Source organism: Podarcis vaucheri, assembly GCF_965113315.1.
Source record: "Podarcis vaucheri genome assembly, chromosome: 1".
Lineage (NCBI taxonomy): Eukaryota > Metazoa > Chordata > Lepidosauria > Squamata > Lacertidae > Podarcis > Podarcis vaucheri.
The window spans coordinates 103,269,571-103,285,247 of record NC_138759.1 but is presented as its reverse complement, the minus strand read 5'-3'; the positions used below and the strand labels follow the sequence as shown (position 1 = coordinate 103,285,247).

General features: G+C 40.3%; 1 protein-coding gene across 3 annotated transcripts in view; it reads left to right on the top strand.

The window, feature by feature from the left end:
* Nucleotides 1–15,677, top strand: part of GTDC1 (glycosyltransferase like domain containing 1) — a 231,244-nt gene that overhangs the window by 12,494 nt on the left and 203,073 nt on the right. Inside the window, exons 1-2 of one of the 3 annotated variants that reach the window (XM_082198809.1) lie at nt 130–510; nt 10,682–10,727. The exons of 1 other annotated variant lie outside the window; for it this stretch is intronic. The gene's annotated coding sequence lies outside the window, so the exon portion shown is untranslated. Of the gene's footprint in view, nt 1–129; nt 511–10,681; nt 10,728–15,677 lie in introns of those variants that run through there. One more of the 3 variants, XM_082198808.1, reaches the window with a different exon arrangement.

Below are 15,677 nucleotides of genomic sequence, written 5' to 3'. Positions count from 1 at the left end.
TGGATCTCTGATTTGACTGTGGCTAATCTCTACTTATTTAACTGAATAATGAAGTTGTTGCTGGGGTGGGCATGATGTCACACAAATACTGCTTTACATGGTTCTCCAAGGTGGCCATATCAACATAGTGGCTACTGCCAATCTTCAAAACTATCTTTCAGCTGACGAAAATAATATTTTCCAGTCTGTGTGGCACACACTAATAATGTCAGCATGGACATAACTCCACCACGGGCATCAGTCTAAAGTGTCCTCCACTTAGCAGCCATTTTGTATGCACTAGCTCTTAGTATCTCCCCGTGGTCTATATGTGAAGCAGAATGAGATGATGAAGGTCCAAGGTCATAGGCACCAGCTCCAGGGAGCTGAGGCTCTTCGGACCCCCTCAATCTTTTTTTTGACGGAGCTGACCCCCGCATTGTTGAGGCCAAACATGGAGCCGGGTGTGGCGCGACATCAGGACATCGCATCAGGCCCCCTCAGTATTCTTTGATGGCACCTCTGTCCAAGGTAGTAGAATAAATTGTACACAGAATCAGCTAATTGTTTTATTGCACCCTATTTTGTGTACTTGCTATGAAAGAACAATATACAAGTTCTGACATTAAAATTTCAGGCTTCGACCACACAGTTTCCCCCCAGAAAGTGATCCTATTTGACTTTAAGGATAGCGTCATGATATGGAGTTTATATGGAAAAAAACATGTCTGCATATTTGTGTTCATGAGTTTCGAATTGAAGTACAGTTTTTTCTTTTTTTAAAAATAATAATCCTGCTATAGAACTACATGTTTAGCTTCCAGATTGATCCTGCCATTGCTTTGCAATGTCTATGGGAACCATTCACACCTAACTGTTTGATCATGATGACAGTCCGCTGGGTATATCCTGCAGGGAACCTGTCCACTTCCTCCTGCCTCTTGTCCAGCTAGCATCAAATCTCCATATAAGCACTGCTTGCTTAGACATAATATTTATTAGTTCGGAAAGATTGGCAAAGATGCCAAGAATCCTGCGTCAAGCAAGGAAGGGATGCATATACTTCATGTCATTTCCAGATGTTCTTGTTAAATTTTAACCAGCTGTCTTTACCTGATTACAAATACGTGATTAAGTGGTGAAAGCATAACCCATTTTAAGCACCAGAGTGAAACTTGACTTACTTAGGATTGGCTTGAGCATATGGTGGTACTCCTAATTTTTCCTGGGGTCTCACTTTTGTCTACTTCTGCAATTCCTGAAACTTCTGTTGATTATGGAATCTCCTATAAGGACTGCTGCAATCTTAGCAGTTGGAGGAATAATGTGTTATGAGTGTGCCACTTCCTTCCTGATCTCAGAAGCTAAGCAGAATCAGGCCTGGTTGGTACCTGGATGGGAGACTGACTGGGAATATTGGAAGCTGTAGGTTTGGGCCAGCCCAGATAGCTCTAATGGTTAGAGGGTGATGCTGATAATGCCAAGGTTGCATGTTTGATACTCATATGGGGCAGCTGCCTATTCCTGCATTGTAGGGGGCTAGACTAGATGATCCTCAGGGTACCTTCCAACTCTATAATCCTATTATTTTATGAAAGGATGTTTGTGGGTAGGAAACCCTCACTTCCAGACAAGTTCAATAATTGCCATCTCAATTTCCTGGCCTTAGAAACAAAGGGCTGATTCCTTCAAACTTTCCTCTTAGAACCTTTCTGTTCTTTACTGAGTTGTTTCTGTCAATCTTCATACAGCTGGATTAAGATGGGAAACCAGAGACCTCTGTTTAGAAGGGAGATATGGAAAGAGCTGTAGGAAAGAAAAGGTGTTATTTGGAATGGAACCATACAGAACATTTCATTCAGAAGCTACTGCATTTCATGCACCAACTGATGTTAGACCTTCTATTTTTTATTCTGCAATGGGCATTGCTTTGCCTTTCATATAAGTAAATCCTGTATTTTATAATTAAATTGTGTATCTTTTAAGGCCAGGGAGTCATATTGTCTTAGCTGTTTAAACTGAAGGTATTTTGATAATGCCTTTATAGCTGCTGTTTCCAAATGTGGGCTTGAAATGTTAGCAGTAACACTAGGTTTATTTCCTACCTCAAGAAATGAAGGAATTCTCTGGCTGCTCCATTGTTCAAGACTGCCCAATCTAATCAAATTGAGTTACTAACTGTTGGCTAACTGAATGATCCTAAACACATTTACGTAGAAGTAAGCCTTGTTGAGTTTATTTAGGAACACTGCCTGAATATGTCAAAGTTCCTCTTTGAAATTAGGTCCAAACGTTTTTAACGAAAACATGTCGCTTATTACTTTCTGGCTTTTAAAGAATTCTGCATAATAAATTGGTGATCATACTGTGTATGCAGTTAACTCTGCTCTGATTGGGGGAGTGAGCTATATTATTTTTAATACCTCTATTTATTGTGGGGTTTGTGCTACTGTGAATTACTTTCTAACCCTCCTTGATTATTTAAAATAAGTAATTCATAACCTTTCAAAAAGTGATCCTATTTAATGTTTAAACGATGCCAGTTTCTTGTTTTTAGTAAGATCTATCGTGCAATCACAAAGTGAGGCATGTAGTGTAGGTGCCTTTTTGTTATCTCTTATTTGTTATTTCTTTGTTATTTATTAAGTGAATTTATTTATACACTGCTCTTCAAGGTTTCCATTCCTAGGTTGGCTTGCATTAAAACAATAGGATAGCAATTCAAAATGTAACAATAATAATTCACAACAAGTGCACGGGGGAGTCTTTGTGCCAGTGCATGGGATTCTGTTGGTGCCTTTGCACTCACTGAAGGGCTTTGGAGACAGTGGGTGCATCTTGCTATAGGAAGAGAAAAGGAAGTTACTTTGCTGAATCACCCTTCCTCCTGTAGCTACCTAGTCCACTTTCTATCCTGTCTCCCAGCTCTCTAGAGCTGAGTCTTTTTTTTGGGGGGGGGGGAAGAAGGGGAACTGGCAAAAATCCCTTCCCTCCTTGCATTAGCAGAGGCATCCACTGGATCAAAAGCCCTCTCCTGTGCATGAGAGCATCAGTCCATTTGCACTCAGCTGATCTATAAATATGGCTGATGTTGGAGAGAATGGCCATTTGAGAGAAGAGTGGCTCGTTTGGCAGGTCTATTCTATGTCAGAAATCTTGCATCCTGATTTCAGCGACAGCGCCCTGAAGTAGGCAGATGGAGAAGGAGCGACTTCCCGAGCTCCCTTGTTCCTTGTGGACAAAGCTAGCCCTTTGTGGCTCCTCTCAGAACAACGTTTTTTAAAAAAAGGAATAGGGAAAATGTAAACAGGAGACTTTTGGCTTACAGGCCAAGGCACACACCCCACACACAGGCCTCTGAGGCCTGCTTCATGCTAAGCAAAGTAACAGATCTTTGTTGCTAAAGGGATTAGGGCTGCAGGGTTTCTGAGGCACCGTTGAGGCATTCAGCTGGCCTGAAGTTGGAGCTTTGTCAAGAGAGACCTCCATTATAGAATTGTTGCAATTTTAAAGAATCGGGCCGTGTGTCAACAGCAACAACAGAAGCGACTTTTGCTGCTCTGTAGCTCTGGCGGTCCCTCCAGAGAACTGGGGGTCTTCCTTGGGGCTGGGAGGGCAGACTGCCAGCCAAACAAGGCCCCGTTGGAGGCTTGGTGCCCGCTGTGGGAATTTGGTCCTACACGCAAGTGGCCTTCTCTCCCTTGCCTCACTTGGACGCCAGTTGAAGGCTGCAAGCCTGTTGTAGCTGCAGTTCGAAGCACCCTTGAGTTAAAATTTTTGAACTTTTGAACATAGACACACACACACATTTTTAGTTTTTCTCTATTTTTGATCTTTAAGATTAATTCGACTCCAGAGTCTGACTCCTGATCTTTTTTGGAATAATATATATGGTTTTTTTATATAAATTTGACCCTATAAACATGGCGGATCGTCATGTTTGCTCAGCCAGTACTTAATATTAAGAAACGCTGCATTTATTTGTTTGAGGTACAGTGGTACCTCAGGTTACATACGCTTCAGGTTACAGACTCTGCTAACCCAGAAATAGTGCTTCAGGTTAAGAACTTTGCTTCAGGATGAGAACAGAAATCGTGCTTTGGCGGCAGCAGGAGGCCCCATTAGCTAAAGTGGTGCTTCAGGTTAAGAACAGTTTCAGGTTAAGTACAGACCTCCGGAACGAATTAAGTACTTAACCTGAGGTACCACTGTATTGTGGAACTGCTATAGAGGCTCAAATTCCAATGTTGAAATGAGTTTTGCATTTCGAAAAACGTGTTAATAACTATTTGCAAGAGGACTAAGTGGTGCTTGTTGTGGTATGTCAGCAGGGAGGAATCTGTGACCCTCCAAATGTTGGACCACAACTTCCATTATCTATAGCACTATGTTGGCTGAGACTAATGGAAATTGCCCCCAAAATATATGGGGACCACAGGTTCCCTGCCATTGTGATATATGAAGCAGGAAGTGGGCCAATTTGGCCACCTGTTAATAATCAGAATCAAAATGCATTGTTGAGGGACGTATTCCAGGCTCATCAAGGAACTTTTTTGTACATCACCCTGTCTGGTGGGCTTCAATCTTGGCCATAGAGGTGTCTAAGGGTGCCATGTTGGGAACCCCAGGACTTTAGGAAGATTGATACCCTAGGAAATGAATGTCACTCCTCAGTTTCTATGGAGAAACTAAATGGCTGTGCTAGGGGATAATGCCATGGTTGGAGCTAACCTGTTTTTCCTGTGCTGCTAAGAGAGGGAATGCCAGAATTGACTTTGATACGTATGGCTGCGATCAACAGGATTGTTCCTTGGATGACCTGTATAGTACTTTGATGTTATTTCTGTGAAGGGAGTAGGGGTCTTGTTTTCTTCTAGTGACCCACCCTGATGGATGTGTTTGGATAGGAACACATAGGATCTAGAGAGGGTAATTTTGAGTATTAATTTATTGTTAAATTTCTGTCCTGCCCTTCCTCTCCGAGGAGCCCAGGGTATATTGCCCTGTATAATTCTGGCTGCATTTGTTACTACTTTTTCTTAAGATTGTCACCCTAGAATTGCTGACAAGCAACCACCGCTACGGTTCAACAGTGGATTACAATACATTCTAGCAGATTTTGCAAGAATGCCCTGGCAAAAAGAGTGATTTGCTTTTGCATGCTCAGTTACCATTTCTCCTTCTGGCTTTGAGGCAGATGCACATGTCCAGAACGGCACATATGTGAAAGCCACAGCCTTTTGCTGGCAATGTCAGTTTCTTGAACAATGCATAAGCTTCTGGGTTTCAGAAATGAAGCAAGAGACGTCAGTCGGCAATGGAGCTTAATAAATAAATATACAGGTCTGCTGTTTTTAATGATCAAAATATGATTTTCAGATTATTAATAACTATTGAATATTTTAATGGCCTAAATGCAATCTAGGAAATGTTATATTGCCAATTAGTATTGTTCAAGTACAGTGGTACCTCGGTTTACATACGCTTCAGGTTACAGACTCCGCTAACCCAGAAATAGTGCTTCAGGTTAAGAACTTTGCTTCAGGATGAGAACAGAAATCGTGCTATGGAGGCACGGCAGCAGTGGGAGGCCCCATTAGCTAAAGTGGTGCTTCAGGTTAAGAACAGTTTCAGGTTAAGTACGGACCTCCGGAACAAATTAAGTACTTAACCTGAGGTACCACTGTAATTGTTTCTTCTGGAACACACATGCATATGCTTCATACACTTTTCTTTCTCCCTAACACAAGTTGCATCCTCCCACCCCCAAATCTCCAAAGGATGATGTTCCAGACCTTCCCCAAATAAAACAAAAACAGTTTCAAAGTTAGGCACAAGAGAGCTGCCAGTGGACAATACTGCTAACATTTGTATTGTATTTCCCCTTGCAGTTCCCAGCAGTATTCTTATACCAAATTTTCAACTACCTTTAAATTTTTGATTTTTAAAAGTAGTTTTGACTATGTATGGACACCTATGGAAGGCAGCATTTCTCAAGGAAAGCTTGATGATGATGATGATTACTATTTTAAAAAACCCCAACTGCAGGTGTTTGTTGTTTGTCTGAATGTTTGCATTGCAGTAATCCAATTCAGCAAATACACCCAGCATGAAATTTAACTGTGTTTTAATGTTGTGCTTTAACAAAGTTATTGACACGATTATCCACCTCATGGTGGATAATTCATACACATAAAGTTTCATTCCTTGAACATAGCAGAAAAAGTGTTGGAAAAAATGGTGCCATTGGAGTAACATGGGAATTGATAGTGATTTGCATAAATAAATAAATAAATAAATTAAAAGAGAGAGAAATCTTATGCTACAGATAATCCAGACTGTATATGAGAGGTCCACTTAGATGAACTTTGTCCATTTGGGTATTTGCCTGGGCCCTTCAATCCTTGGTTTCCAGCAAAGTGAACGCTTACCATTTTGTGGGACATTTGAGATTAGGTAGGGCAGGCATCCCCAACTTTCGGCCCTCCAGATGTTTTGGACTACAATTCCCATAATCTTTGACCACTAGTCCTGTTAGCTAGGGATCATGGGAGTTGTAGGCCAAAACATCTGGAGGGCTGCAGGTTAGGGATGCCTGAGGTAGAGGGAATCACTTTTTGACATATGTATCTATCTGTCTGCCTATCTATAGCCTGCTCTGCTGTTTTTAATTTTGATTCTGTTCTGCTGATCTTAATTTGATTTTTGTCTGCTGTGTCAAGTTATTTTTATGACTGTTTTATTGTACTTGTGGGTTAAAAATAATACATTCTTGACGGTTCCTTTGTTAGCAGTTTTGGATGTTGTCGAAATGGAAGTGGACGGAAGGGTTCTTAAACACAACAATCAATCCTATTTAGGTTGGGGAGCAGGGGACTCCAGAAGCAACAAGCAACTCCCTCAGCCAACTAGTTACAACAAAAAAGCCAAAAACTAAAATTAAACAAAAACAAAAGCTGGGAAAGCATGGGTAATGCTGCACCCTTTATCTTTTCCTGTCAGTAGATAATAGTCCTTCCTTGGAGGTTCTTAAGGAGACGTTGGATGGTCACCTGTCACGGATGCTTTAGTTTAGATACCTGCATTGCTGGGGGTTGGACTAGATGACCCTTGGGTCCCTTCCAACTCTGCGATTCTACAATTCTAATATGCATGGCAGCACCCAGCTGCTGTTAGCAAATATTCTAAATTGAATGTATTCAGATTATCTTTTGTATTTGTACAGAACTCAGAATGTTTTGAATATGCATTTTCTGTCGTTTCTATGCTGGTTACTGCCTGAGGCAGGTCACCTGCTGCTCAGGTTGATCTTATTACAGCACTCTGGACTGAAGCAAAAGCCTGTGTGCGATTGTAGCTGAAAACGCTCCAAACCTGTCACTTAATAGGTGCTGAAAACTTACGTGCTGGTGTAGCCAGAGAAAGAAATGGAAGATATGGACGAAGAGTCCCAATTTCTTGACCATGAAATAGGTACTTAAATTCTGAGCAACTTTTTTTTAAAAGAGGTACCTTGCTCCTTTTTTATATAGATCAGAGGCCATGAATTTGGTAAGCCTGGCATTCCACCGTTCTGTGGTAGAGCGTGCTGCTGCCTGACTCCAGTGCTTCCCCTTATGAATAAAAGCTCATATTATCATGCCTATAACTGACCTTATTTATAAGGATGGTGTGCAGAGGAGTTGATCTGAATGGATGCAGTGCGGCGGAACTGCTTATGTTAATCTAATGAACAGCATTAGTATGGGTGTGTTTCTGTCTAGCTGAATGCTGAAACAATCAATGTACCTGAACTTAGTACAGATGTTTTAAAGCACTTGAACCTGGATCCTAACTTTATTTTTATGAATGAAGCAGAGTGAAAAGTTCTCACAACAGGCTTTCTTTGCCCTCCCATCTTTCCACAGCCCCTGTACCTCTGAGAATCTGTTCCTGGGGTTGGGAGGACATTTGGGTGTGATGTTAGACAGGGTGTGGGAGGGCTGCCAATAACGGCAGAAGTTGACACAATTTCCCCACTATTGTGAATGGAAGAACAACTTCCATGCTCTGGATTTAGGACTGATAAGTAAAAATCAAAATTTTAAGTGAAATAGATTCTGTTTCCTGTAGATGAAATTTGTTAAGCATATCATATCTCTTTGCTGTTAGCAGGGCAGTGAGCTGATGACGTATTAACTTAAAGATGAAAGCTAAATAGTTTGCTGCTCCCCTGCTCCATAGTTTACCCTACTTAAATAGTTCAAAATCTGTTGATTTAAGATCTTGTACAAATGAGCTTTTTGGAAATTTGAAAATGCTGCCTTTGTGCAAGCAGAATCCAACACAATGCTTTAAAGTGTCTAAGGTAAGGCGTTTCTGAATCATCTTGAAACATGTGGTTGCAACTTCTACAAGTACTTTGAAGATTGAAACTAGAACACAGGTTAGTGTTTCCATTTTCGTACCTGCAGTTTGCATCATCTCTAGAAAGTAAGCATTTACAGTCTATTTGTAAGGCGTATATTGAAAGCACATGCCTCAAATGTCATGCCACATGTCAGTTTAGTTGAGGTATGGGAGAATCTTGAATTCACTCCCCCCCACCTCTTAAGAGGTGCAACATTGGGTTTCCCCATTTCAAAGTAAAACAGCTGTATAGCACATGTGGGTGCTTTTCTCTAGATGTTTGGGTGGGAGGGTTCTTGACATTTTAAATTAGTATTTCATTTCAGCAGTGTCTGCAAGAAATTTCTGTAAAAGTTAATAGAGCAGATGTGGGTCATCAAAAATCTATCTTTCTGAATAAAAATTCTGACTTGTTCTGAATATCCTTTCATCACTGAACAAATTTTGAATGTGTTAAAGGAAAATGAAATGCTGTCAGTTTTACTGCTGTAACTGGGGATTCCATTGACATACAGGAGTGCTATGCATGCTCTATGTTTTAAGTTGTCCAGTTCAGGGAATTTCATTAGAATTGTATTTATTTATTTCCAGTCTGCTCAATTATTACCATTTGTGCATCCATTTTTTATTTTTTTGCACACCTAGAGATGCCCCATTTAAGTACCGTATTTTTTGCTCTATAAGACTCACTTTTTCCCTCCTAAAAAGTAAGGGGAAATGTGTGTGCGTCTTATGGAGTGAATGCAGGCTGCGCAGCTATCACAGAAGCCAGAACAGCAAGAGGGATTGCTGCTTTCACTGCACAGCGATCCCTCTTGCTGTTCTGGCTTCTGAGATTCAGAATATATTTTTTTCTTGTTTTCCTCCTCCAAAAACTAGGTGCATCTTGTGGTCTGGTGCGTCTTATAGAGCGAAAAATACAGTAAACATCATGCAGGACCACACAGTGTTAGCAGGTGACTTGTGTGACAATATAAAATGTTGAAAATTAACTCAGTGGTGTACAGCTGTCTAAAATTGACCTGATAGAGATATTGAGATAAAGAGAAAGTAATGGGTGGCATCCAATGTTCCCACTCCAAATGCCAGTTCCAGCAATGCCTTCAACAAACCCCATTGTGCTTTTACTTTTGTGAATAAAAGCTGATTGCAATTCGCATCTCGAGTCCTTTTCCTGACCTGTGGATGAAGCTGCATTCCTGACAGCCCCTTAACATTGTAGAGTGTAAGTATTGGTTGGCACCCAATGTTATTACAGAGAAAAGGCATACAGAAAGATCACACCCACACACCCACGATCTATTTCTTACATTTATATACCACTTTTTACTCTAAGCTGGTCAAGGTTCTACCCCCCCCCGTATATCTTCACAACAAATCTCTGAGGAGAGGTTGGGTTGAGTGTGGTTGTCCCAAAATCACCCAGTGAGCTTCATGGTTGAGAGGGAATTCGAACCCTTGCCTCCCAGATTGTATTTATGACAGAGTTCAGAGAGAAGGAACTTTTTTCTTCTGCCATTATGTTTGAGGAATGTGATGAAAGGGAAGTGTGATGAATGCTAACGGTAGATTAAAAATTACCAAAACCTAGCAACAAATTATTTTTGTGTATACAAAAGTATTTTGTAAGTATAAAGCAAGTGAGTCGCTGTGTGTGTGTGTGTGTGTGTGTGTGTGTGTGTGAGAGAGAGAGAGAGAGAGAGAGAGGTTATTTGGAAAGTGCTAGCTCTTGCAACTGGCGTATATACCTTCCTTGACAAACTATTATTGTTAAGCTTGAAGTTCTGACCAGCTTGTTCTTTGGTATTTAATACTAGCTGGTTTCCTTGTAAAAATCAAAACACACAAATGCTTGATGAAGGGAGACTCACTGCTAGGATTCTAATAATACATTTTAAACAGGATTTTTAAAAGTCCTAGTTATAGACCTGCACAAGTGATGTGGTTAGAATCCTGCACCTAGTTAAGTGTGCATAGGTTTCAATCTTCATTGAGCTTTCATCGAGGTTTCAAGTACATATAAATAAACTTGGGGTAGCAGCTGCTGTGTTGAATTTCTATAGTACACTGTAGATAAAGTATGTCTTGTGGCATTTTGATAATTTTAGAATGGATTGCCATGATGAAACAGAGCACGTAAATATCAACAACTGTACGGTTCTAATCTTGTTGAGAAATGCTTGTTGCATCTCATGTAGATGTAACTGCAGTGTAAGTCTTATCATTTTGTGTAATTATTCGGCAATCAGTTTCTGTATGACTTTGTATTTCTATACTGTTAATGAAAAAAATGTTTCTGTAAATATTTTTACAGAACACTGGGTGCCAAAGAAAAACGTTTTCATAGAAGTCTTCATAAAGTAAGTTGAATTTCTACTGGGGGATTGCATATTTATGTTTCTTGGTTTAGCTCTTAACTGTGTTGCAAAACTAAGTAAAGAACTAGTAAATTTGTTTCTTCATAATGAAGAAGAGCAATTTTCTGTCCTAGTCATAAAGTTTCAAAATGACAGCCTGAGAGAATATGAAATTTACCTCTATCGTCAAAGATGACAAAAACCGAGAACTCGTCACGTAGAATAGTTTTACTATATTTACCTTTATAGATAGGAAAGATACACACTTCATTTATTTTCTCAGGTAGTGCACAGACCAGAGGCCACTTTGAACACGGGTGAAGCTGCTAGCATGTTTAAGGAGTTACTTACTGTACCTCTGCATATTGCCTGAACTACGTGTTTTATCCAACACTGCAGTACTGTCTGTGCAACAAGCACCTGTGTGTGCAAAGGAATGTCCCATTCATCTCTTGCAGTCCCTTGTGTGTCCTCAAAATCTGCTCTGGAGGGTAGGGGGATGCCCTCCCCCACCAACAGATTTGGGGAGAGGGAGGAAGAGAGGAAAGAAAGGGAAGTCACAGAACATGATTGGAAATCCGCTTGTGGCTTTGGATATAACCTTGTGACCACTGTTAACAATCTGACTGCATAAACAACCTGTGGCTGCTTCTCTTGGACTTGTATGTGTTACAGAGAGGGTAGCATCTGTAATGTTTGTTTCAGTAAGGAACTGGGGAGAAACTCAATTCAGATCTCATTGGAAGCCAAATCTATCAAATTTGTACTTCTGAAACAATATGAGAACTGAAACACAACTATCCATTGAAATTCGCAATTATTCAAATTTTGCTATGCAGTTTGTCAACCAAACAGTTTACAAAAATACATATAGTGTGTATAAAAATGAATACATTGGTGAAAATAACACATAAACATGCATTATATTAGAGAAAGCTGCTTGCAAAAACATGTCAAACTGCATATAAAAATGTGTTAGGAAAAATCCGCACTAAAATCCTGATGAATTTTCATGCATTCCCTCCACCCCCAAATTTTATTTGCAAATTGCTGCAAAGTGTTGGTAACTAAATGTAAGCTTAGGGTAAATGAGAAACCGAAAAAAGCAAAACTGGCAGATCCTTCTGTCCTTCGTTTCAGTGTTGGTGCCGCTGGTGCAGTCATTTATATATTTAAAACACTTTTATGCTATACCAGTTGTTTCACAATACAAATATAACACGTTGTGTTATATACAAATATAACAGTAAAACAACACGTTGTTGTTGTTGTTGTTGTTTAGTCGTGTCCGACTCTTTGTGACCCCATGGACCAGAGCACGCCAGGCACTCCTGTCTTCCACTGCCTCCCGCAGTTTGGTCAGGCTCATGTTTGTAGCTTCGAGAACACTGGCCAACCATCTCGTCCTCTGTCGTCCCCTTCTCCTTGTGCCCTCCATCTTTCCCAACATCAGGGTCTTTTCCAGGGAGTCTTCTCTTCTCATCAGGTGGTCAAAGTATTGGAGTCTCAACTTCAGGATCTGTCCTTCCAGTGAGCACTCAGGGCTGATTTCCTTCAGAATGGATAGGTTTGATCTTCTTGCAGTCCATGGGACTCTCAAGAGTCTCCTCCAGGACCATAATTCAAAAGCATCAGAACAACACAGGGAGGGGATAATCCTTTCTTTGCACAGTCAAGGAGGCAAGGAAAGGGATGCACAAGGCTAGGCTCTACTTCCAATATCAAATCACATATAGGACTGAAGGTGCTGCCTTATACCGGGTCACACTATTTGAACCTGGGATCTTCTGCAGCTAATGCATGGCCTCTGTGACCAGGTTATGGACTTTAAGTGTGGGAGAGTGACCAAGACCTGTAGTTTTTATATTACTTCAAACAGTGTTTTTCAGCACAGGAAAATACCGCTTTTTCCCTTTTCGATTTGAGTAATACGTCAACAGGTAATGGGTAAATGTTGACGCACAAGTGTGGGAACTAGAGGTAGAACTTGAACTCATAGCTTGTATACTGCTGTTAGTGGAACCATTTTCTTTATTTTTTGCTCTGCTAGTAGAATTAGTGTTTTCATATGGGTTCGCAGTAGTTTTGTACATAGGCTTGTTTTATGGCATCATATTTGCTCTCTCAAGTACATATGCACCATGTGTACAGTTTTAATGTCCACTGCACCTGGAAAGTAGGCTTTATAACTATGCGGAAAATCCCCTCAGCCTTTAATCAGCAGTTTTCCATATCTAAATCTGAAATACAGAAGCTGAAATCATTAGTCATTCAGTGAAGAAATGAATAATAGAAACTGCAAGAATAACGTGGAAGAAGTTTCATCTAATTGAGAAAGTAGGTGATGCCCAAATTTGTGTTGCTTCGCTCTTTGTGAAGTAGCAGTTTCAATATCAGAATCAGGCCAGCCTTGCTGTGTCAAGATATAAGCTATGCGTACAAAACAAAAAATTGGAGTATTTGATACCAAACTCTGTAGATTGGGCTGCAATCCTGTGTATACCCACCTACAACTAAGGCCCATTCAATACTTCAGGATGTCCAATACATATGCATAGGGTTGTGTAGTAACTTTCAGCTCTTGTTTTAATTGAGATAAGCAATTGGATGTTAGAAATCAAAGACCTGAACCCATTTGTGTATGTGTCTGTTCCTTTAAATTTGTGGAACTTGGATTCCTTTAATTGGCACAAGGGATTTCTACAGGGGGAAGGGCAAATAAAGAAAGTATAACTAGTATTCTGGTGACTGAGAGGTGGTAAGGCTTGACTTCTGAGAAACTGAGAAATCAGGTTTGCCCCTCTCTTGTTCATCGTTGGGGTGACTTCACATCCAAACATCTTTCTGTTTTCAGCTGAAGTTACTCTTGTTTCCTAACCTCCCTTCACCCTCTCCAGGCCTTAATTAATTGCACTTTTATTCATTCATTTAGAAAGGTGAAAAATTGCTGCTGTTAAGGTTTCCTCCATGTCCTGTGAGTTAAAGAGTTAAAAATTGAAAGAAAAATACCTTCTTAAAGGCTCATAAGATGTGCTTGTTAAGGGAATCAGTCCTTGGAATAAAATACGTCTTCCAGTATAATGGATAGTCAGATGAGAAGGCCACAGCAGGATTATGGACAAAAAATAACCTTCCACTGCTTGTCACCCTGCAACTGATACTCCGAGGAATATTCCTTCTCAACCTGGAGGTTCTGTTTAGCTGATTTGCCTAATGCCTTTGGACAACAACCATAACTAAGGAAAGGTGTTTTTCAGCATTAATGAAAAAGTTTGCAAAAAATGTGAGTGGATTAGGTTCAGTGGTGATCTAGTTGACAAAGCAAGCACAGTGATGCCCTGTTGAGCCTGTGTATAAGATCCTTGCAGATGGGAGATTTGAATTAATTGTAATCAATAGGTGCATTTTCCTGAGTCATAACAAAAGTTCTGTAATTGTCAGTGAGGGAAGATAACAGTGATTTGCTGTCCAAATCACAAGCTGTGTCATAACACTATAATAACACTATTTGCAGGTACAGTTTCAAAATGCTGTGGCATTTTTCTCACTTACGCCTTGAACTCGAGCTATTCCCCCCCCTTTTTTTAAATATGACACTGTCTGCTCATTTTCCTTTTGAGCACTGGGTCCCACCTTCGAACTCTGCAAATTAAGCATGCAGTCAAAAGCCCCATTCTATTTGGAATTTCATGAAGAAGAATTATAAATGCTGATCATCAGTTGTATTAACAGCAGAACCCCTTTTAACCACAAAGTATCTAGGAATTGACTTATTACCAAAATAAAAACCATTGCACACCCCAGCTGCTTCTTCCCTTCTTAATTTCCAGCAATTAATTTATTGCCAAAATAAAAGCACTCCACACCCCAGCTTTTTCTCCCCAATTAATTTATTAGCCAAATAAAATCAGTGAACACCTCAGCTATTTCTCCCCTCTCAAAATCCAGCAATTCATTTATTAACAGGAAATCATTGCAACTCCCAGCCCTTTCTTCCCCTTCCCCTTCTTCGTTTCCAGTCCAGTAATTAATTTCCTATAACAAGTTTTATTTATAATTTCTATTGCTTTTTTTATTAGCGTGCTACATTTCTGACCCCATTAATGCTGGAGAGCCAAGCTGGAATAGTGGCTAGAGAGTTGGGCTTGGATGTGTTAAATTCAGGCACAAATCCGAGCTTGGCTAGGGAGAATACTGGATGGCTTTGGGCAAGCCATCTCTCATGTATACTTTTGTCCGCCTCCCCAACTTCACAGGCCTGTAGGCTTCTTCTATGAAGTACTGAGTGCCTTGGCAGATGGATGGAATACAAATACCATGAACCATAGCCACACTGTGAGGTGCTTTGGTGGTGTGCAGGTCACTCAGTGGCTGTCCAAGCAAAGAAGGATAGATTGTGCTGCTATCAAGTTTTCAGTAATGAAAGCTTCTAGGGCTGGAAGCGAGGAACTGTTAAGTGGTGTGTATTCAGACCAAGTGAAAGATGGCTACCATTCGTAGGTTAGTTCCTATAGTTCTGATTTGGGTATTTATTTGTTTTTAAAACCATCCTCCTGATAGTTGTTAACTCAATTTTAAGAACACATTCCAGTGGAAAGAAGCTTCCAGGGAGAAAAGTTAACTGTTAGCTAGCTTTTCCTAAGCTATCTCTTATCTAGGAAGAGTTTTACATGTGCCTCCCAGCTAAGAGTCCCACACAGGTGGCTTCTGATCTAAGCTCTGAAACCACCTTCACAGTTTCACATGGTTCCAACCTGGCAAAGGTATACAATCAAAAGGATAAAGAAACGTTAAAAAAGAAAAATAAGGTGAAACAGTGAATGAGTAAAAAAAAGCAAGCTCAAAATTACAGAGATGGCCTGCCAAGCTCAAAAAGATTTTTTGCTGTTTTGCTGAACTCCACTGGGAAGTATGTAAGTTGCTCGTCGGAGGGCCACAGCCTACTCAGTTCAT